Consider the following 24,434-nt stretch of genomic DNA (forward strand, 5'->3'; position numbering starts at 1 on the left):
AAGAAAGAACACCACCTAATGTACTAAATTCCCCAAACTCAGTACCCAACTCCGTTATGAACCCTTTACCTGACAAACAACATTTCACATTCCACCCTGTTACTGCTAATAAAGTTAAAAAAGTATTATATTCTATCAAATCAAAAGCCAGAGGAGTGGATGATATCCCTATAACTTTCTTACACAACATTATTGGTGCTGTTTTACCAATTATTACCCACATTTTCAACTACTGCCTTAAAAACGGAACCTTTCCTTCACTATGGAAACTAGCTAATGTTATCCCTGTGCCTAAGAAACCTGACCCCTCCCTACCATCCGACTACAGACTAATTTCTATCTTACTAGCGATTTCCAAAGCACTCGAGCGTCTGGTTCACGAGCAGGTGTTGGAATACTTAAATAACCATTCTCTCCTAGACCCATTGCAATCTGGCTTCAAGAAGGGACACAGCACAGCAACTGCCCTGCTCAAAGTGACTGTTGACATACGGCACGCAATGGACCAAAGACTAGTGACAATACTTACTCTCCTCGATTTCAGTAGCGCATTTGACACTATAAACATCCAGACTCTATTAAACAAGATGCAATCTTACTACTTCTATCAACGAACTATTAATTTCTTTTCATCGTACCTCAAAAATCGCGCGCAACGAATTATAACCCTTGATCAAACCTCTCACTGGCGAACCAGGAAGGAAGGCACGCCGCAGGGTAGTGTTTCAGGCCCATTGCTCTTTATTTTGAATATAAACGACATTTCCTCTAATTTAAAGAATTGTAGCTACCATCTTTATGCGGACGACTTACAAATTTACTGTCACTGTAAGACCTCTGATTTGCCGCATGCCAACGTTCACTCCTTGAAAAATTCCCTCCTTCTTAATCCCTCCAAGACGCAAGCAATCATTATTGGCTCTCAAAAATTGTTGGCCACACTAAGATACGAAACTATTCCTTCAGTTATACTGAATGGTAGAGTTATCCTATTCAGCCAAACTGTGAGAAATCTAGGAGTGACAATGAACGAAACTTTAAATTGGTCTGAATATATTAAGAATGTGTGTAAAAAAATATTTTCGATACTTCATTCGGTTGAAAGAAACAGCGATATTTTACCTTGTATTGTGAGAGTCAAACTCATACAAACGCTAGTGCTTCCTGTCCTCGACACGGTGGAATGTGCATGCTATAGGCTACTATATCTTTGCATCAGGAAGAGAACTTCCAGTTCACCTCTGATTATTGAACCATTCGTAAGTTACAACTGTAATGTTTTTGTAAAATGGATAGAAAATATCATAGTGGTGCCAAAAAACGTAAGTTTCGTTTTGTATGTCGATTTGATAGTGATGATGAGACAAATGTAAAATATGTTTTGGCATTTTGAAATATTAACATGAAAAATAGAGAATGTAGTCTATTTCAATACTTCCCCATTCATCAATTTAAGTGCAAGTAGTTCTATAACGACTTCAGTATGCTAGTCTTACGTGATGTTACGAAGAAGGGACCCCACATTTTTAAATAACCCAGGGCCCCCAAACACCTTAATCCAGCACTGGATGTATCACATACTGATACAGATGTACAGACTACTCTCTGAAGACAGACCACTACACATTTCATCCCAGCTTAAGTATTTGTCCTCCTTTCACAGCAGTAATACCAGCTCTGGTTCCTCCCTTTCCATTCCTGTTCACCGCTCCTCCATATACAACAACTCCTTTGTTGTAGCGGGTTCTAGACTTCGGAATTCCCTGCCTGTCAGTGTCAGAAATTCCACTTCATTACTTAAATTTAAGACTGCTTGCCGAGACTACCTGCTGAATGCAGCTGACTAACTTGTATGACTGGAAAGAATGAATGATTGTATGAATGTGAGTTAGAAAAGTGTAAGGTATTTTTGTGTAGGTTATCATTTATTATATAATATGCACTCAAACTCTGCTCTCAATGATGTGTACAGTGGTTAAGTGTAAAAGAATGCCAAGAGCCCTAACTTCGCCACCTACAAAAGCATGATAAATAAATAAATAAATAAATAAATAAATAAATAAATAAATAAATAAATAAATAAATAAATAAATAAATAAATAAATAAACCCACTATCTCCCGGATGCGAGCTCACAGCTGCGCGTTCGTAACCGCATGGCCAACTCACCCGGTTTGCAATGATTTTGAGTGCTATGGTTTCTTTCAATGTGAGGGGGAAAAGTAGGGGACAAGAGGTTCCCTGTGTACCAGAAGGTGGCAGATTGTCTTGGATTATCGCTGTCGTCAGTGAAGAGAGTAGGAGCCGCTTCAAAGGAGAATGATGGAAATACGTCATCCAGGTCATAATTTTACACATCGTAAGTGAAGAACGATTTCTTGACGGCGCAGAACTTTGTTTTATTGGCAAGAAAAGTAGTGGTGATTACCAGAATGAGATGAACTCGACTCATTATGAAGAATGGTTCATGAAAGACCTGAGTTTATTGCCTCAAAGTTCGGCTGTCGTTATAGATCAAGCTCCATATCATACGAGGGTCGATCCTTCATCTTAAAACCCGAAAATGTCATGGCTAAAACGTGAAATTATACATTGGATAACGTCAAAGAATATTTCACTACCACCTGGAGTTGACGATTATAACAAATTAACTAAATCAGAGCTGATTGTCCTTGCCAGGCCTTAGTTTCAAACCCCGGTAAAGAAGCTGGAAAAACTGCCTAAACGACTTCGACCAGATGTACGGATTATTTGGTTACCAGTGGCCCATTGCGAGCTTAATCCAATCGAGCTCATTTGGGCTTACGTAAAAGGGAAAATAGCAAAAACAAATATGGCTAACACATTAGAAAATGGTAGAGGTATGGAAGCAATTTACGCTTTATGCCGAGAAGCCTTACGTACCGTGACCCCTGAACTCTGGAAGCAATGTATTAAACACGCGAAGAAAACTGAAGACCACTACTGGGAAAAAGATGGACTCTGCAAATGTTCCTTATTTCGAGTCAGTCATAATCAACATGAATGACAGCAGCACCGATTCTTCGGAACACAGTGATTTTTCAGACGAAGAAAATTGATAGAATTAAATACCGTAAATATATGTAAATAATAATACAAATAACTCTTGTAAAAATTGTACAGTGTGATATTTCTAAATTAGGAAGTTAACCATTTTTAAACCTGCCGTTGAAGGTCCAAAGCCCTTATGAGAAAAGGTGATGGGAAGTGGAATTTATAAAAGGAAATAAAATTAAAGGTTGAAAGTAAACGAAAAGCTGTGTTCGTTGTGCGCGTGAATACTACTGAATGCGGCAACACTGCGCCCGATTTCACCACCCGGCCTGCTGTTAACCGCACGGTCCGGCGTACACAAAACTTCCTTTGAATATTACTCTTCATAAATTCGGTACCACACTGTACGGTTACAGTTGTTTTAGTTTCTGATAACCATGACTGAGTGCTTCAAAACAAGCCCAAATTTGCTGCTGTACGTTTATCCTGGGCTGAGAAAGAGTTGCTTTAGAAAAATGATAAGAACTTTTTTCAGGGTCGTTGAAAACAATTATGACTTGAGTATAACACTACAAATACATGTGGTTATAATATATAAAAATTTCATTAGAATCAGACAAGTCGTTTTCCTTGTACATATTCCTAAGTGAGCGCTTCGTAGAGAAGAAGCCAAAAACCCGGGCAATATTTATTACAACCACAAATAAAAAATATTTAATGAACGTCGAAAACAATGCGTCTTATATACGCTAATGTAGAATTAAACAAGGAAAATATTGGTATATAACTCGAATGTCAATAGGCCTATTGGTTCGTTTGTAATTAAAGCCTAAACTCGAGTGTCCATAATAAAAAAATCCGCCCTCCTTGGAGGCCGTTGGACTTGGCAAAGGGCCCTCCTTATCCCGGGGGGTATTCGGTCCATATCTTCTATCCAACAATAAAACCAACTTGGTAAGACTTGGAGTTAGTTCTTTCGCCCTCCAAGCCATTGGGAGACCTCCTCTTCCGCCCTAGAGACTGTTGACCATTTTCTTTTTAGCCTCATTTGATCCGCGGGTGCTTATTTGACCATACCTTATTCGTACCTGTCCTGCATATCTACAGGACGTCCCCTATCAGCCATTGGGACGCGCCTTGTCGGGGTTGAGGCCCCCCATCCCAGTGTCTCACGCAGGGTTATGTTTATCTCCCACTCATTTCTGAGCCAACCCCCCACGCAAGCTGACCAGGTAATGTGTAATATGCTGTTCAGTACAGAAGTCTCACTTTACTCATCTTAAAGATGGCTGATCATATTGGCCGGCTGTATGACCTAGGCAACGCTAAGAATGCTAAACAGAGTGTCAATCTTCATCATAGTTTCTATGGTAGCAAAGACAAAAGAAACAAAATGGGTAAAAGTGAGGGCAAGGATGTTAGCCAAACATAACGAGTGGCTATCTAGGTAGTGTTATCTATGGAACTATTGTAGCAGTTAAGATGGCTGACACTTGTCCAATCCTTGTCCCGTTTTCCTACGGGGTCGGGTATGAGGTGAGATGAATCTGTCATGCTGGGTTTTTATGACCGGATGCCCTTCCTGCCGTCAACATCAGAGGAGTTGATGAGATGAAATGAATGACGTGATATATGATAGTAGGGAGAGGGTGAAACCCGGTGCCGGCACTTAACCTACTCCTGTCGAATAGCACCAAGGGGTCTGCTCAAGGCTTAACGTTCCCATCCGACGGACGAATCACCATCAACAGCGTCATATGCCCTTACTCCATATACGCACTGCGGAGAGGAGCAATCTAGTGATTAGAAATTGTATACCACCACCTCCCCTACCCTGCCGGCCAACATTCTGTTGGTGAAATTTTTTCTACCAACGGGACTCGAACCGTTTTAGCCCCATAACGATCATGGCCACCAGGCGGGCAAGTTAAAGATGGCTGACACTTACTTATATAAATAAAAGTGAATCGCTAAATGTGTTGCTAAGCGCAAAACTCGGGAACGGCTGGACCAATTCGGCTAATTCTTTTTTTCAAATATTCGTCGAAGCCCGAATAAGATTTTTACGAAGAGAAAAATTGGGAAAAATGCCAGGAAATACGTAAAAGCCCCTTTCTCTTTTTTCCATTCAAACTGCTCGTCTCTCTTTCCTTCTCCCACGTTTGCGCTTAGCGCTGTCCTCCTCTAATCCAGCGCGTTTGCCAAATGTCCGTAAATCTCAGTGTTATCGGTTGAAATTGGTAAATATCGGATTATGTACAAACTTTCAAGCCACACTTGATGCCATTAACAAAAATAAGGTTTACAAAATAATTGGGTGTGAAAATGTTAATATAATGGAATGTTACCTTAAATGCAAAATCTTAATTGCATAGAACTTATCAAGTCATAACTTCTATTTTATATTCACTATATTTTTAATTTTTTCACTGCTGGTAAAGGAACATTTCAGCTCGACGTAGATAAGTTTGTTTCTCAATTTAAATGATAAGAACATGCACTATTTGTGTTTCTTAACAGTCATGTTCAGAGATTTTTATATGCAGGCACGAAAAAGTCAGTCGCTGACCAACTTCTTTGCTATTGAATTGGCATGGGGATCAAAACGAAGCAAATGGTCTTCAGATATGTAAGTTATTTTTCAAACAAACCCCAAGTTCTTATCTCGCTTAGTTCTCACTTTGTGACAGGAAGAATGTCTCCTTGGGTTTTGGTTTCGCACGAGCTGGCTGTCTGGCTGGCACCTCGACTGCCGGTACGGATCTCCCAAACATCGCTCTCCAGACAGTCGCATGCAGTGGCGTGTTTTGTTATAGTTGGAGACCTTCGTCTACCCTGATTGTTTTTAAATCTTCTCTTCTCAACAAACAAGTTCATCCACTTGTTTGGTTGATTGGTTTATTTTGTGTGTGCTTCCATACACAGTATACTTATTTCAAGACTCATGCCGCCTATAAGACGCGGGCGGAGCAACTTCGGTCGAAGAACTCGAAATGCTACAAGCCAAGCTAATTTTCAGTCTAATCGGACTGCACAACAACGTGAAGAGCGAAATGAAATTGAAAGGATTCGGATATCACAAACCCGTGCAGCGCGTCGTTCAGCTAATAATCTTCCAAGTTTGAATAGAGCTGCTTTCAGTTACGATGTTTCAATTGACTATAGTGCCTACCAATGCGTTGCTATTGGATCTATGAACTCAGTTTGCCAAAATTGTAAGGCACTGAAATACAGAAATGAAGCCGCTGGATTGTGTTGCGCAAATGGCAGAGTGAAATTAGTGCCATTGATTCCACCACCAGATCCATTGTACTCATTGGTTTCAAGAACAGGAACAGATTCCGTACATTTCCTTACAAATATCCAAACATATAACAATTGCTTTCAAATGACTATTTGGGGCAACAAATGTACTTCGGACAATTTCATGCCAGCTTTCAAAGTAACATATAACAAACAGACTTATCCCCCATATTGCTTTGTTTATTTTATTTTATAGTTTTTGTGACAAAAATAATAAACCTGTCCTCCTTAATTTACAAATACCAGGCCAAATATATCACAGAGCAGGTTCACTGTTGCCGGTGTTAGATGGTGACTACAAATTCCTGCAAATTTATTTCATGGGCAATTCAATACAAGAAACTGATCTGCGTTGTGCACATAACAATTCAGTGAAGAGGTCTATTGTAGAACGATTACAAACTTTCTTTCATCAACACAATCAGTTGATTACTGCACTGGATCTCATGCCATCTGATAATCACAAAATTGTAATCAGAGCTGATAAAACCTTTGTGGGCCAACATGCAAGACGTTTCAATGCGCCAACAATTGATGAAGTTGCCATTGTTATAGTTGGAGAAAATTCGGATGCCCGTGATATTGTTTTGCATCGCCGGAATGATCAGTTACAGCGTGTGTATGAAACACACCGCTCATACGATGCGCTACAATATCCCATCATATTTTGGCAAGGTGATCAAGATGATAAATCCCCTTACATGTAATTATAAATTTGGATATTTTGTATCAGCTACTATATGAATTATATGCAAGCTCAATCACTGTCATTAAAACAATAATGTATTTACTGGTGCCGAGACCAACAAAAAAGTCAGTTCAATGAAGTATTATTAATACGGCCTTATGGTTCGTGAAAATGAAAACAATCACATATTGAAATGTGGGCGATTTTTCCACCAATATGCTGTTGATATGTATGTCAAAATTGAAACAGAGCATTTGACATTCATCAGTTTGAACCAGAGCAAACTCCATTCTGAAGAGTATATTCACTTTCGAAATGCGATTAACAGTGATGGAAATGCAGAGAATGTCGGCCGGATGACCATTCTTCCAGCAACACACATCGTAAGTCTTCGACATATGCATGAATATGTTCAAGATGCCATGTCGTATGTTCGTCATTATGGCACAGCAGATTTATTTATCACATTCACGTGCAATACGCAGTGGATAGAAATCAAACAAGAGTTATTACCTGGCAAATCAACCATTGATCACCATGACATTACGGCTAGAGTCTTCCAACAAGAGTTGAAATCTTTAATGGATTTCATTGTGAAACATGGCGTGCTTGGCGAGACGCGCTGCTGGATGTATTCTGTGGAATGGCAGAAACGTGGATTGTCTCATGCACATATCTGACTTGGTTGGTTGAGAAGATAAGACCAAATGAAGTTGATGAAGTGATATAAGCTGAAATCACTGATGTACATATAGATCCAGGCTTGCATGAGGTAGTTATTGAAAACATGATTCATGGTCCCTGTGGAACACTTAATCAAAATTCACCGTGTGTGGTGGATGGTAAATGTTCGAAGCGTTATCCACGGGCATTAGTACCAGAAACAATTATCGGAAATGAAGGTTGTCCACTGTATCGTCGCCGGCGACTGCAGACAACGGAAGATCAACAATAGTCGAAGTGAATCAACAATGCACTGAAACTGATAATCGTTGGATTGTTCCATATTCACCGATCCTATTGAAGACTTTCAAGGCGCACATCAATGTTGAATCTTGCCATTCCGTCAAATTTATCAAATCCTTTTGTAAATATGTAACCAAAGGAAGTGACATGGCTTCCTTTCCCATTCATCAAAGACACCCCACTGTTGTTCACTTAGCCATACACTTAGAAAATGGTCAAAGAGTATATTTCATGGCTCAGAATGCATTACACGAGCTGTTGAACCACCATCTACAAGGTTGGCCAGTTTCTTGAACTGTGTCAGAATGATGATTTCGCCCGAACACTGCTATACTCCGAAATTCCAAAATATTATACTTGGAATCAATCCTCAAAGAATTTTCAGCGACGGAAACGAGGAAAACCAGTTCCAGGTTACCCAAATGTATATTCCACCGATGCAATAGGTCGAATTTATTCTGTCCATCCAAGCAATGATGAGTGTTTTTATTTGCGATTGTTATTAGTCAATGTTCTAGGCCCAACATCATTCCATCATTTACGAACTATTAATGGTAAATTGTGTGGCTCTTACAGAGAAGCCTGTCTACGTTGGCAACTGTTAGAAAATGACGCTCATTGGGATCAAACTCTCAATGATGCTGTAATTTCTTCACAACTTCATCAAATACAAACATTGTTTTCTATAATTATAATAACATGCTGCCCATCAAAACCAATTGATTTATGGATCAAATACAAAGATGATATGTGGGATGATATCTTGCATCAAATGCGCATCACAACAGGAAATGGAAATTTACAAATCGGTGAAGAAATGTACAATAAGGCGTTGATATCAATGGAGAACATGTGCTTGATGATGTCAAACAAAGTATTATCTCAATTGGGCATGGCCGCGCCCAATCTCCCGATGCACAACGCTTTTAATCAAGAGTTGCAACGCGAAAAACTGTAAGATCTCGATGCTTTAAGAGAATCAGTTCGAATAAATCTTCCGCTGTTGAACCAACAACAAAAGTATGTATTTGATACTCTAATGAATGTTGTAAATGATGGAACTGGAGGGATTTACTTCTTGGACGCTCCCGGCGGTACAGGAAAATCTTTCTTAATTTCATTGATTTTAGCAACAATTCACTCACACTTGCTTCGTCAGGCATTGCAGCTACATTGTTGGAAGACGGTCGAACAGCCCATTCAGCGCTAAAATTGCCGTTGAATGTGCAAAGCAACGAAATTCCGACCTAGAACATATCGAAGAACTCTGCAATGGCAAAAGTTTTGCAGCAATGTAAATGGATAGTGTGGGTTGAATGCACCACGGCACATAAGTCTTTGGAGGTATTAGAGCGAACCATGAAAGATGTACGGAACAATCAAAACCGATTCGGTGGAGCGATGATTTTGTTTGCAGGAGATTTTCGTCAAACATTGCCAGTGATTCCACGGTCAACGCCAGCTGATGAACTTAATGCATTTTTAAAGTCATCAGTTTTGTGGAAACACGTCAAGATACTAAATTTAAGCCAGAATATGCGTGTCGAGTTGCAAAATGATTCATCTGGAGAGATATTTTCAAAACAACTAATTGACATTGGTAATGGCAAATTCCCTTCAGACGTTCTGACCGACTGCATTATTTTTCCTGACAATTTTTGTCACTTTACTGAATCCAAAACCGTACTCATTCAAGAGGTGTTCCCAAACATTGCTCAAAATTACACAGATCACATTTGGTTGAGCTAATGAGCTATATTGGCTGCAGAAAACATGGATGTAAATACCTTAAAGCTTTACAATGAAAAATATCTTCATTGTGTTGATTGGAATCAGTGTTTTCTATGATAGTTATTTCCTACGAAGAAAGAGGAGTAAGTTTTGCAACATTATCTTTACGCCTTCAACTTATCAAATTACTTGATTTGCAACGGGGTATAATTATGGCTCTGTGAAGGATTTGAAGACCTGCTGAACAGTTCCCATCTACGTTACAGTCAATAAGAGTTATTTCAGGGCAGTGATATGCTGTGACCTATTTGAGCATTTCCTTATTCACAATCAAGATTTTAATATTGCAGGTAATGAGAACACATTTTTCCAGTAGTTTGTTACTAACCTCTAGTAGCAGTGGTTGGTTCATGGCTGTGTTTACATTGTGTTAAAAGTGTTATTTTGATCGAGTAATTGAAGTATAACGTATAAATTGCGAAATAGTAATCTCTAACGGTTTATTAGTATGATGCATTGTTAGGAGTGTATATAATAACATTGTTATTATATAATTGTGTATATATTGCCGTACTGTAACATTTCACGAAATGGGTCGATCCTGCTGCGTTCCTGGTTGTACATCGAACTATACCATTGCGGATACTTCAATTTTTAAATTCCCTAAAGATAGAACTTTACGGGAGAAATGAATAAGGAATATTCATCAGGGAAATTTGGAAGTCAAAGACCAAACGTTTGTATTATGTGTGAAACATTTAGAACCAAAATTTGTGATTAGGGAAGTTCTCATTCCAACCGAAAATGGTGAGCCTATTCGTATCCCTCGTAAAAAAATTAACTCCTGATGCAGTTCCTACAATTTTCTCAAATCAACCTTCTTACCATACAAGTAGACTCCCCAAAGGTAGGAGAAATCCAGAAGAACGATTACAACAAGTGATCGACAGGGAGGAGAAGAATTTTGCTAAGTGGTGTGAACAGGATTTAATACCATCTTTTGAAGACTTCAGAAGAATTTTCGGCAGCAGGCAGGTGGCTCCGTTCTGGGCCACAAACGGTGCATTCCAGTACTCTGATTGTGCCGATCTACTGTATATGAACTCATGAACTGTGGGTGGAGGAGGAATCAACGGGGAAAGACCTGAGTGATCAATCAAGATGAGCCTGGGCAGACACACTAGTCTTTCAAGCTGAAGTGATAGCTATCACAACATGTCTTGAAGAAAATCTGAAAATGAACTATAGGAATAAGAACATTTTCATTTTTACGGACAGCCAAGCGGCTATTAAGGCACTAGAGGCAGTCCGTATAATATCCAGAATTGTCTGGTATTGCCACTCCTCCTGAAGCACTCGAAATACAACATTGTCAAAATAATATGGGTACCAGGGCATGCAGGTAGCCTATAGAAGGAAATGAAAAGGCAGATAAACTTTCCAGGAAAGGGGCAGAAACGCATTTTGTAGGCCCAGAACCTGTATTCGGGATTTCCTACGTACAAGCCCAAAACTACATAGGAAAATGGATACAAAATAAACAAATGGAAAACTGGAAAAGTACTCCAGGATGCAGGCTTGCAAAGGAACTGATAAAGGGACCAAACAAGAAGCATACTAAAGAACTATTGAAACTCAGCAGAGAAAATATAAGATAGTTAGTACGACTGTTGACAAGACACTGCAATCTGAATAAACACCTACATAGAATTGGAGTAATAAGAGACAACATATGTAGGAAATGCAATGAAGCACAGGAATCAGCTGAACACATATTTTTCGAATGTAAGGCGCTGGGTAGAATCAGATTCTCCACTCTAGGAGTAACAGGCGAAGAGAGAGAGAAAAAACTCCAAGAAGACTCAATAAGAACAACCTGCAGCTTTGTGAAGGGAGCAGGTATATCTAGCTGGGAATGAAGGAAAAACATGGTAGCGAAAGATCTTAGAGCTCGACGCTAATTAGGAACTAATATTTAGAGACAGCATGAAGAAAAGAAGAAGAAGATGATGATTTCTCATATCCTAAGGGGTGTTGTGAAATCAGCTAAGATCAAGGGTGTTAAAAACTTCTTGCTCTTCACGTTGGGGAAGCACGAGAATTAAACCCGTTTTTTTGGTTGTACTTTCATAGTATATTAACACACACACGAAATATTTCTAAACTGCGTATGCCTTTCATATTGTATATATTCTACTTAATAGTTCCTTCCATGAAGACTGTGTCTGTCTGTTAGGTCATCAGCCCAGAGGCTGGTTGGATCCTCAAACAGCTCCACCAAAGGCTATGCAGTTACAGGGAAACTGCAAAAACCAATGACAGAGCCCAAATGAGGCGTACTAGGCAAGATGAGGAGTGAGGTAGTTTGCCATTGCTTTCCTCACTGGACCAGAAGGTGCTACTGCAGCACGACCGATCCTATGAGCAACACCTTTCATAACACTCAGACACTAGTTGTGCTTCAAATGTCATTACTCAGCACCACTCATACCCCAGCAGCTTCCATATTGTCACAGTCACGGATGAGACTGGGACTTCGGTGGAAGCTACACTTTGCTCTGGCCTGTGCCAAGAGACGGCTACAAAAATACTGCATCCATCAAGAAATGGCAACAGGCGGAAGACTGTATGTATTGTATATTGTGACACACTCAGTACATAATTCCGTCCACCAAGAGTACGTCTGCCATTACAATTGTAACTGGTTTTACAAACTAAAGTGCAATCAACATGGCTACCATTACAGTTGCAAAAAATGCTTTCTGAATAACATAGTTAACAACCTGCTATATGTAAAGATAATATCTTACTATTCTTTTTTCTACTCATAACTAATTTCAGAGCTTTGGCACACTATTTACAATCACGTTTAACTGTTATTTACTAACACAATAAGGCTTTTACCGTCTTTCTCTTTCGTTTTATTGGTTTTTCACAAATTGCTTATAATGCACATAGCTGGTTTTGCAAATGGGCTACTCAAGTGTGTGTGTGTGTTTCCTTACAAGTTGAGACACAGAAACTCGTAGGTCTTATGGCGACGATGGGACAGGAAAGGGCTAGGAGTGGGAAGGAAGCGGCCTGGCGTTAATTAAGGTGCAGCCTGCTGTGAAAATGGCAAACCACGGAAAACCATCTTCAGGGCTGCCGACGGTGGGGTAGTGGCCGCACTTAAGCTACTGCAGCTATCGACCTCGGTATGTGTGTGTTTTGTTCTTTTCTTAATTTTGTAATTAGTCGTAAAGGGTATTATGGGTTGTATGGTTTCAGCAGCACAGCGTATTTTAGATACGATTCATATGTGTTAACTCAGCTCGTGAAGTTCAAGAAAGATTCCCGTGTGTAGACGTTCCAAGTCTAAAACTGTCCTTGTTCTTCTTCTCATACCATATCCTCATTGGATGTCGGCTGACATCAGGGTGGGTAGTTCCTGTTCATAGCAAATCGGGAAAGAGTGGGAGTACTGAGCCCTTACCATTCTCGTATATTCCGTAGCCAAGATATTCTCCTTCTTTCCCCCTCTTCTCCTTCCTTCAATTTTATCTCGTAAGATAAGTTGAAGGAGTCTATATTTATCATTTCGAATGATACGGCCAAAGTACTCGAGTTTATTCTTGTTTGCATGACCTCTGGCTCTTTGTTCAGACGTTGGAGTACTTCATAGGGTTGGGCAGACCGGAACATTCACTTGTTCCGCAGCATTAGGAGCTTGAGGCGAAGTGTTTCGGTACTGAGTGCCGGGACACGGGACACAGGACACAGGACTGTAACTGCGTCCTAGAGAGAACTTCGAGAGGCAACAGGACATGCTCCGCTTCAGCTGGAATGTGCCTGAACCGAACGTGCTGTGCCAAGGCCGCACTAGATAGATTAGTTGGCCTTGGCTGTGTCTGCCTGTCGATACCGGCTGTGTGCGTCCTGTGCTGTAGTGTCAACATTTTTTCATCCAGTTATATCTTTAATTCCAAAGCGATGACCCATATTTTTCTTGGGCTTAAAAGTTTCCTTAAAGTCCAAATTAATTTTTAACATCAACCCCCGAGAAAGTGTTGAGGGAAATTTTCGTGATATTGAAGAAAGTAAATGGAAGGTGAGAGGGAAGGAATTCGAAGTGCAGAGAGCATAACAGCACGAAAGTACATCAATGTTTTCATCCAGTTATATTTTTAATTCCAAAGCGACGACCAATATTTTTCTTGGGCTTAAACGTTTCCTTAAAGTCCAAATTAATTTTTAACGTCAATCCCCGAGAAAGTGGTGAGGGAAATTTTCGAGATATTGAAGAAAGTAAATTGAAGTTGAGAGGGAAGGAATTCGAAGTGCAGAGAGCATAACAGCTTGAAAGTACATCAATATTTTCATCCAGTTATATTTTTAATTCCAAAACGACGACCCATATTTTTCTTGGGCTTAAACGTTTCCTTAAAGTCCAAATTAATTTTAACGTCAATCCCAGAGAAAGTGGCGAGGGAAATTTTCAAGATATTGAAGAAAGTAAATGGAAGTTGAGAGGGAAGGAATTCGGAGCGCAGAGAGCATAACAGCACGAAAGTACAACAATGTATTCATCCAGTTATATTTTTAATTCCAAAGCGACGACCCATATTTTTCTTGGGCTTAAAAGTTTCCTTAAAGTCCAAATTAATTTTTAACGTCAATCCCCGAGAAAGTGTTGAGGGAAATTTTCGAGATATGAATTACTCACTAATTACTCACAATACAGGCCAATACATTCAACTGGTGAAAATATTCTTGAATTGGTTACTTTTAAACACCTGCACTGCCATTGTAACCGTGTTATGTGTATTTTATATTGCCTGGAAAAATCTTAACCTAAAAGCAGCATTTAAACGTGATTATTTGGCGTGAATTTCAGTGTTCCGACTGTTCGTTCACGTTCCCTGCAGCTTTATGCTGGACCATGGCCATAACTACACAGAGGCACTCACCACACAGCACGTTCCGTACAGGCACTTTCCCAGTTCCCACTGGCGCGGAGAATGTAATGTTGCCTCTCGAAGTTCTCTCTACACTGCGCGGTTACAGTCCCGCGTCCCGTGCGCTCGCTGCACAGTTCAGCTAGTAGGCGAAGGGCAGTGCATAGTGGCGCTTCTGACGGGACAGCGAGTCAGTGTCTCCGGCTCGCTTGAGAATGTTTCGGAACAATTGACACTCGGTGTTCTGGAACAGCGGAACATAACTGTGCACCGGCACAGTGTGCCGAAACAGGGACATAGTGCCCAACCCTAGTACTTCAGTGTTGCGTATTCTGCCAATCCATGATGATATTCTGAGCAGGCGTCGGTAGCACCGCGTCTCAAAAATCGAAGTTTTTGGTGGTGTTCGTTGTTAGGGCCCAAGTCTCGGCACCATAAAATGAGACAGAAGATACATAACACCGAAGTAAACGGAGACGGAGATTGATCTTAAAGTCCCTGTTACAGAGAAGTCTGCTCATTCTCTTGAATGCATTCCTTGCCTGTTCAATCCGAGACCAGGGGACGATGACTTTCGAACAACAAGGATCAGGAGCATCATCATCAATCCGGGACCTTATTCCAGCTGTGATCAAGTACACTGCAGAGATACTTAGAGCGTTGGACTTGCTACTGTCAAGTTAACAGGTTGAATGACATGTTTGCTTATGACCATTACTTTGGCCTTATTCGTGTTTAAACGCAGGCCTGCTGCAGCACTGAGTTCAACTACACAGCTTAGTAATGTCTGCACATCTTCAGCACTTGTTACAGGCAGAACAGTACCATTTTCACATCGCAGGTTATTTATTGTGATTCCATTAACAACGATGCCTTCCTGTTTTCCGTCTAGTGCTTCATAAAATACTCTTTCAGAGTAAATATTGGGGAGGAGTGGAGATAGAACACAGCCTTGCCTCACTCCTTGCTTTATTTCAGTTGCACAGGTGTTTGTGCTGTCAATATTAACTGATGTGGTCTGATTCCAATACAGGTTGCCAATAATTTGGATATCTCTACCATCCACGTCGATATCATGTAGGATACGCAGCATTGTTCATGATTCACATGGTCGAAAGCTTTCTTATAATTAAAAAAGAACAAGTATATACATTCACAGACATATCTGTGCACCTTTGTGCCAAAACCTGCATGGCCAGCAATGTCTCTCTGTGCCAAATCCAATATGGAAACCATATTGGGTGCTACCAATATATGATTCACATTTGCTGTATATTCTTACATGCATTACTTTTAGGACGATTTTGAGAACATGGTTCATTAGGCTTATGATTCTGTAATGTACATGCTATTTAGCCATTGTTTTCTTTGGAATAGGGGTGAAAGTTGATGTCAACCAGTCAGAAGGGATTGATCTATTGGTGTATACCAGATCGAAGACCTCTATCAAGATACTAGTGATTGGTCTTCTTGATGAATTTTTAATATTTCTAAAGGTATACCATCCATTCCAGATGCTTTTCTGTTTTTGAAATTCCTGAGGGCATATTCTACTTCGTGACGAGTTATTAATGGTCCTTCATCCGTCTCATAGACAGAAGAACACGATCCCCTATTATCATGGAAAAGATCAGTCACATAGACTTTCCAGGTGTTCAGTTTTTCTTCGTGTTCGATGATGACCTTACCTTGACTGTTATATAACAGTCAATTTTTTCTTCCTGGTATGTAACCCTGTAGCTTCTTCGACCTTTTTATGCATGTTAAAAGTGTCATGCTTAGATTCACATTCATCTAAACCCTTACACTGATTACCCAACCATTCAGCTTTTGCCCTTCTAATCATTTGGCGGATTTTGGTCTGGAGTTCTTTATACTTATCCCAGTTCTTGTTCTTTACAATCCTCCATTAGTCTATAAAATAAAGGATTTTATCGGTCATCCATTTACTTTTTCTAACTCGTTTTTTTTGCACACTGCCTTCGTGATGTACAGACCGCACTGTAGCTCCGATGACGTCACGCAAAATGGCGAACTGTTTCCTCCGTCCGACCCGTGCATTTTTTTAAATTTATTTATTAGCTGAGACACCTGAGCTAAAGCTCGCTGTGGTGCAGTGCATTCTAATATTATCATGGCTTCAGAGTATTTATAAAGTAAATTAATGCACTCCAGTAATACAAGTTTGTTACATCAAATCAGTTAATAGTAATTTTACATAACACACATAAGTTACGTTAGTTTCATAAAATATTAATATATCCTATAAAAATAATCATATGTACCGGTATATGTTTTGTTTTATATAATTGAATTGTTTCATAATGGTACGCTGTAAGAGTAAACAAGCAGTCACACCAACTACTAAGTATACAAGAAAGAAAATGTAAAAGTCACTTTCAAAATTCAATAAATCTACATTTGTCTACTTAAGATAATTATTTAACTTCTTTTTGAACATTTTTATTGAAGAGGCATTCTTCATATCTTCCGGCAGTTTATTGTAGAGACTAACAGAATAATGCCATATGGAATTAATTCCATATTTATTTGAATGGATAACAGTGCAGTGGATATTATTAGCATTTCTTGTATTATAATTATGAATTACTGAATTTGTTTTACATGATGTATTTGAGTGTGCCAAATTACGAATAATTTTATATATCATAACCAATGAATATTTCTGTCGTAGGCTATCAAGTGAGAGAACATTACACAGTCTATACAATTGTTCAGTAGGAGTTAACAGAGGCAATTAAAAAAGTATTTTCAATGCTCTTTTATGCAGCATAACAACTCTAGTGAATAATTCCTTAGTACAACATGCCCATATATGGATCATATAAGTAATATGTTTCTCAATTAGCGCTTGGAAAACACTTTTCAATAAATCATGAGAAACTTTGTATTTCAGTCTATTTAGAATGCCAATAGCTGGGATCAGTTTGTCACAGATAGATTCAACATTGTTCTTCCACATTAGTGATTCGTCAATAATTAGTCCAAGAAATTTAGCAGCCTTTACTCTGGGCACTGATTGCCCAAAAACGTCAAATGTAAATCTAAGAAATTATTACTTTTATGTTTATGAAATATAATATAATTGGTTTTTGTCAGATTGATTGTAAATCGATTTTTACAGAACCACGTTTCAATTAAATTTGCATAATGCTGCATATTCTGTTCAAGTTTTTGAATGTTATCACCATTATAGAATATATTGGTGTCATCTGCAAAAAGTTATAATCTACCTCTGAGATGTAAGTTACCAATATCGTTAATAAAAATAAGAAAAAGTAACGTTCCTAACACTGAGCCCTGTGGGACTCCGACTGAGATAGTTTGGTAATTAACCTACTGTTGGTATTCATACAATTCACAAATTGGTCCCTATCTGTGAGATGGTCTATAAATCAGTCTAGCGCGACACTCCTTACGCCAGCTGCTTCCAGTTTATTGATTAAAATACCACAATCAATTGTATCAAAAGCTTTCTTGATATCTATAAATATGCCCGATGCTAACTGATCTAAATCTAAAGCTTCTTGTAATTTAATGACAATATCTTCAACAGCATTGTAAGTGCTTGAATTTTGTAAATCCGTATTGATATTTATAAGAGAAATTATTATTATATAGAAATTTCAATAATCTCTCTTTAATTATATGCTCCAACATTTTTAGCAGAATAGGAAAGAGATAGGCCTATAATTATTAAGTTCAGTTTTGTCCCCTCCTTTATAGATAGGTAAGACCTTAGCTATTTTTAGTCTTTTAGGGACTTTACCCTCTTGTATAGATCTATTGATTAATTTAGTTATATGAGGAATTAAATGATATGCCAATTTCTTAATTGTATAGTTGCTAATACCATAGCAGTCTTCACTACAATTTTTTAAATTTTTCTATTATATTAGCAACTTCATTTTCATTGGCTGGACTCAAAAACAAAGAATTACTCGATCCACTCCCTAAATTACGAGGATCATTAAATTGGATATTGCTGGGCATATACACTGACTGACAGAGCAAATGCAACACCAAGGAGGAGTGGTTCGAAAGGGATGAAAGTTGGGGAAAAAACAGAGTCGGCACGGAAGAATAATTGATGTTTATTTCAAACCGATATGCAGGTTATACAATGCGCACGGCATCGACTCAGTAGGATGTAGGACCACCGCGAGCGGCGATGCACGCAGAAACACGTCGAGGTACAGAGTCAATAAGAGTGCGGATGGTGTCCTGAGGGATGGTTCTCCATTCTCTGTCAACCATTTGCCACAGTTGGTCGTCCGTACGAGGCTGGGGCAGAGTTTGCAAACGGCGTCCAATGAGATCCCACACGTGTTCGATTGGTGAGTGATCCGGAGAGTACGCTGGCCACGGAAGCATCTGTACACCTCGTAGAGCCTGTTGGGAGATACGAGCAGTGTGTGGGCGGGGATTATCCTGCTGAAACAGAGCATTGGGCAGCCCCTGAAGGTACGGGAGTGCCACCTTCCGCAGCACATGCTGCACGTAGCGGTGGGCATTTAACGTGCCTTGAATACGCACTAGAGGTGACGTGGAATCATACGCAATAGCGCCCCAAACCATGATGCCGCGTTGTCTAGCGGTAGGGCGCTCCACAGTTACTGCCGGATTTGACCTCTCTTCACCCCGACGCGCACTCGTCTGCGGTGACTATCACTGACAGAACAGAAGCGTGACTCATCGGAGAACACGACGTTCCGCCATTCCCTCATCCAAGTCGCTCTAGCCCGGCACTATGCCAGGCGTGCACGTCTATGCTGTGGAGTCAATGGTAGTCTTCTGAGCGGACGCCGGGAGTGCAGGCCTCCTTCAACCAATCGACGGGAAATTGTTCTGGTCGATATTGGAACAGCCAGGGTGTCTTGCACATGCTGAAGAATGGCGGTTGACGTGGCGTGCGGGGCTGCCACCGCTTGGCGGCGGATGCGCCGATCCTCGCGTGCTAACGTCATTCGGGCTGCGCCTGGACCCCTCGCACGTGCCACATGTCCCTGTGCCAACCATCTTCGCCACAGGCGCTGCACTGTGGACACATCCCTATGGGTATCGGCTGCGATTTGACGAAGCGACCAACCTGCCCTTCTTAGCCCGATCACCATACCCCTCGTAAAGTCGTCTGTCTGCTGGAAATGCCTCCGTTGACGGCGGTCTGGCATTCTTAGCTATACACGTGTCCTGTGGCACACGACAACACGTTCTACAATGACTGTCGGCTGAGAAATCACGGTACGAAGTGGGCCATTCGCCAACGCCGTGTCCCATTTATCGTTCGCTACGTGCGCAGCACAGCGGCGCATTTCACATCATGAGCATACCTCAGTGACGTCAGTCTACCCTGCAATTGGCATAAAGTTCTGACCACTCCTTCTTGGTGTTGCATTTGCTCTGTCAGTCAGTGTATTTCGCTATGCTAGTAAAATATTCATTGTTCTAGAAATTTCTTTCGGATTTGTAACTATTTTATCATGTATTCTCAAATGAATATCCTTGCTTTTGTTAGTATTTCCTGTCAATATCTAATTTATAACTTTCCACTGATTATTTGTGTTCCTTAAATTATTAATATAGTATGAGTTCTCTAATTCTCTCTTAAGTTTGGTAACCCTATTACACACCAATGTTTAATCTATCCTCAATTGTTGTGATACATTACCACATCCCATTTTTAATCTAACTTGTTGCCTCTTAATTTTACTGTACAATTTATTTTTCTGGTTAATAAGATCCAAAAGTTCAGGAGTTATCCATGGGCAAAAAGTCTTGTTCTTTTAATATTTTTCTGCCTATTGTTTTGATTTGTAGCCTCTGTACTAGCTTTTGTTACATACCCAACAATTTTTTTAACTATGGTATGACAACAATCGTCTTCCGTAATCGTTAATGGATTTTTGGACATATACTCATCCACTTTATTAATATTGGTTTTCTTAAATGTTATGAGTTTTCTAGTTATGTTAGTCTTCGGTAATATCTCTAAGTCACAAACCGACATGTTACGGTCACTAAAGTCATGGAAGATGCTATATAAATTACATTTACAAGGTTTATTTACATATGCACGGTCTATGAGAGATTTACAGTTATTGGTGATTCTAGTGGGAAAAATTGTATGACAAACATTCTGATTAAAGCTGTCACAGAGGTTCTTTAGATCTTTACTGCTCTAATTTATCAATATTAAAATCACCCATAGTAATGCATAGATGTTTGTTATGTTTATTCCAGACATCTTCTAATAAAGTTATGAAATATTTAGAATATTGTACATGGGGGTTATAACATGCTAGAACTTTGAGACCAAGTACCGGTACGTCAAGTAATAGTAAGTTAAATGGAATATCAAGACTATTAATAGACAAGATATCTATTGCTTTATAAGGCTCTTTGATTCCACCTCCTCTTTTACGGATTCGAGAACAGAAATAAGCATCATATCCCCGTAAGTTGTAATATTTCTCTTCATCCGGAAATAACCATGTTTCAACAATTATTATTATGTCTGGAAATTGTAAATCATGAATTAATATAGAAAAATCACTCCATTTGTTACGAATACTTTGGGCATTTCCATAAACTATTCGTAAGTTATTTCCTCTTGCCACTAGCTCACGTAAACTTACTAACTGATGTTCAGTAGCCTCCATATTTTAATGAAAAGTTGAACAGGCAACTGACTATTTTTTCTGCAGGGACGTTAAACCTATGAAAACTTAAGTGCACATATATCATCAATATATTTGATAAGTACAACATTAGATGTGTCATCTTTCCTTACTAATATTTTTCCCTCCCTAGACCATACATACTTAAACCCTTTCATTCTTAAGTCCTTTGCTCGCTTCAATAATCTTCTTGCTCTTGGAGTCAGGTGATCGTTGATGTAGATTGTCTGGTTTGATGCATTGATGCCAATTGTTGAAGATGAAAGTACTCTAGCATTCTTTCTTCCATCTATTTACAAATTTTACAATTATAGGTCTTGGTTGGGACTTATTACTCGACGGAATTCTGTGAGCAATATCAATATCTTGTTTCTCTAATGTACATCCAACAGCTTCACCAGTGTTCTCTAATATGGTGCAGACATTTTCTCCTTGCACTTCCGGAACACCCTGTACTTCAACACTGTTCCGCCGTAGATACTGGTGTAGTTGTTCCGTCTCATTGTCAGACTTGTCTTTGGCATTTTTAAACTCTTGTTGGAGTTCTTTGATGACATGATCACGTTTGGAGAGCTCCTCTCGTAAGTCACTAATAACATACATACACACATACATACATTATCATTATAGACTGTTATGCCTTTCAGCGTTCAGTCTGCAAGCCTCTGAGAATTTACTAAACGTCGCCACAATCCTCGATTTGCAACTAGTGTTGTGGCCTCATTTAGTTCTATAACTATCGTTACAAACCGAGTCTAACCATCGTCGTCTTGGTCTCCCTCTACTTCTCTTACCCTCCATAGCAGAGACCTATCCTCCTCCACTCGCCTCACATGACCCCACCACCGAAGCCGGTTTATGCGTACAGCTTCATCCATCGAGTTCATTCCTAAATTAGCCTTTATCTCCTCATTTCAGGTGCCCTCCTGCCATTGATCCCACCCGTTTGTACCAGCAATCATTCTTGCTACTTTCATGTCTGTTACTTCTAACTTATGAATAAGATATCCTGAGTCCACCCAGATTTCGCTCCCGTAAAGCAAAGTTGGTCTGAAAACAGACCGATGTAAAGATAGTTTCGTCTGGGAGCTGACTTCCTTTTTACAGAATACTGCTGATCGCAACTGCGAGCTCACTGCATTAGCTTTACTACACCTTGATTCAATCTCACTTACAATACTACCATCCTGGGAGAACACACAACCCAAATACTTGAAACTATCGACCTGTTCTAGCTTTGTATCACCAATCTGACATTCAATTCTGTTGAATTTCTTACCTACTGACATCAATTTGGTCTTCGAGAGGCTAATTTTCATACCACACTCATTGCACCTATTTTCAAGTTCCAAGATATTAGACTGCAGGCTTTCGGCACAGTCTGCCATTAAGACCAAGTCGTCAGCATAGGCCAAACGGAATCCCTCCCTGCCATTTTCTACCTTTCAGCAGATGATCCATGTAAACTACGAACAGAAAAGGTGAAAGATTACAGCCTTGTCTAACCCCTGTAAGTACCCTGAACCAAGAACTCATTCTACCATCAATTCTCACTGAGGCCCAATTGTCAACATAAATGCCTTTGATTGCTTTTAATAATCTACCTTTAATTCCATAGTCCCCCAGTATAGTGAACATCTTTTCCCTCGGTACCCTGTCATATGCTTTCTTTAGATCTACGAAACATAAACACAACTGCCTATTCCTCTCGTAGCATTTTTCAATTACCTGGCGCATACTGAAAATCTGACCCTGACAGCCTCTCTGTGGTCTGAAACCACACTGGTTTTCATCCAACTTCCTCTCAACGACTGATCGCACCCTCCCTTCCAAGATGCCAGTGAATACTTTGCCTGGTATAGGCTACTAATCAATGAGATACCTCGATAGTTGTTGCAATCCTTCCTGTTCCCCTCTATGAATCCATTTCATCCCTGCCTTCCCACTATACTTCACCATTTCAGGTCTAATTTCATCTATTCCTGCTGCCTTATGACAATGGAGTTTTTTTACCATCATTTCCACTTACTCAAGCATAATTTCACCAACATCATTTTCATCCTCCCCATGAGCTTGGCTGTTTGCAACACCACCAGGATGATTTCCTTTAACATTGAGAAGATGTTCAAAATATTCCCTCCACCTCTCTAGTGATTCCCTGGAATCTATTATGAGTTCACCCGAATTACTCAAAACACTGTTCATGTCCTTTTTCCATCCATTCCTAAGATTATTACTGTCCAGAAAGGTTTCCCTGCGGCTGACCTAGCCTTTCCAGGTTATTACCAAAATCATCCCATGACTTACTTTTGGATTCAACAACTATTTGTTTCGCTCTGTTTCTTTCATCTACGTACAAATCCCTGTCTGCCATGGCTCTTGTTTGGAGCCATTTCTGATAACCCTTCTTTTTACGTTTACAGGCTGCTCTCACTTCATCATTCCACCAAGATGTTCACCTTTTCCCATCTTTACACACAGTTGTTCCTAGGCATTCCCTTGCCGTTTCTACTACGGCATCCCTGTATGCCACCCATTCACTTTCTATATCCTGAACCTGCTTACTGTCTACTGTTCGAAACTTCTCACTAATCATATCCATGTACTTCTAATTTCCTCGTCCTGGAGATTTTCTATCCTTATTCGTTTGCAGACAGATTTCACTTTCTCTACCCTAGGCCTAGAGATACTTAGTTCACTACAGATCAGATAGTGGTCTGTATCATCGAAAAAACCGCGAAAAACTCGTACATTCCTAATAGATTTCCTGATTTCGAAGTCGGTTAAGATATAGTCTATTATGGATCTGGTACCCCTAGCCTCCCATGTGTAGCGGTGAATAGCCTTATGCTTGAAGAATGTATTCGTAACAGCTAAACCTATACTAGCACAGAAGTCCAGCAAACGCTTCCCATTCCCATTAGCTTCCATATCTTCCCCATATTTACCAATCACCCTTTCGTATCCTTCAGTTCTATTCCCAACACTAATAACACTTGTATTAAAATCAATGCTCCTTTAATTTAATGATTACTTTGTCCACAAGCCGATCTAACAGACTGTCCAAGAGTGTTGAGTTAGAGAGAACAGCGTTCAC

This window comes from Anabrus simplex, chromosome 1 (assembly GCF_040414725.1).
Source record: "Anabrus simplex isolate iqAnaSimp1 chromosome 1, ASM4041472v1, whole genome shotgun sequence".
Taxonomy (NCBI): Eukaryota; Metazoa; Arthropoda; class Insecta; order Orthoptera; family Tettigoniidae; genus Anabrus; species Anabrus simplex.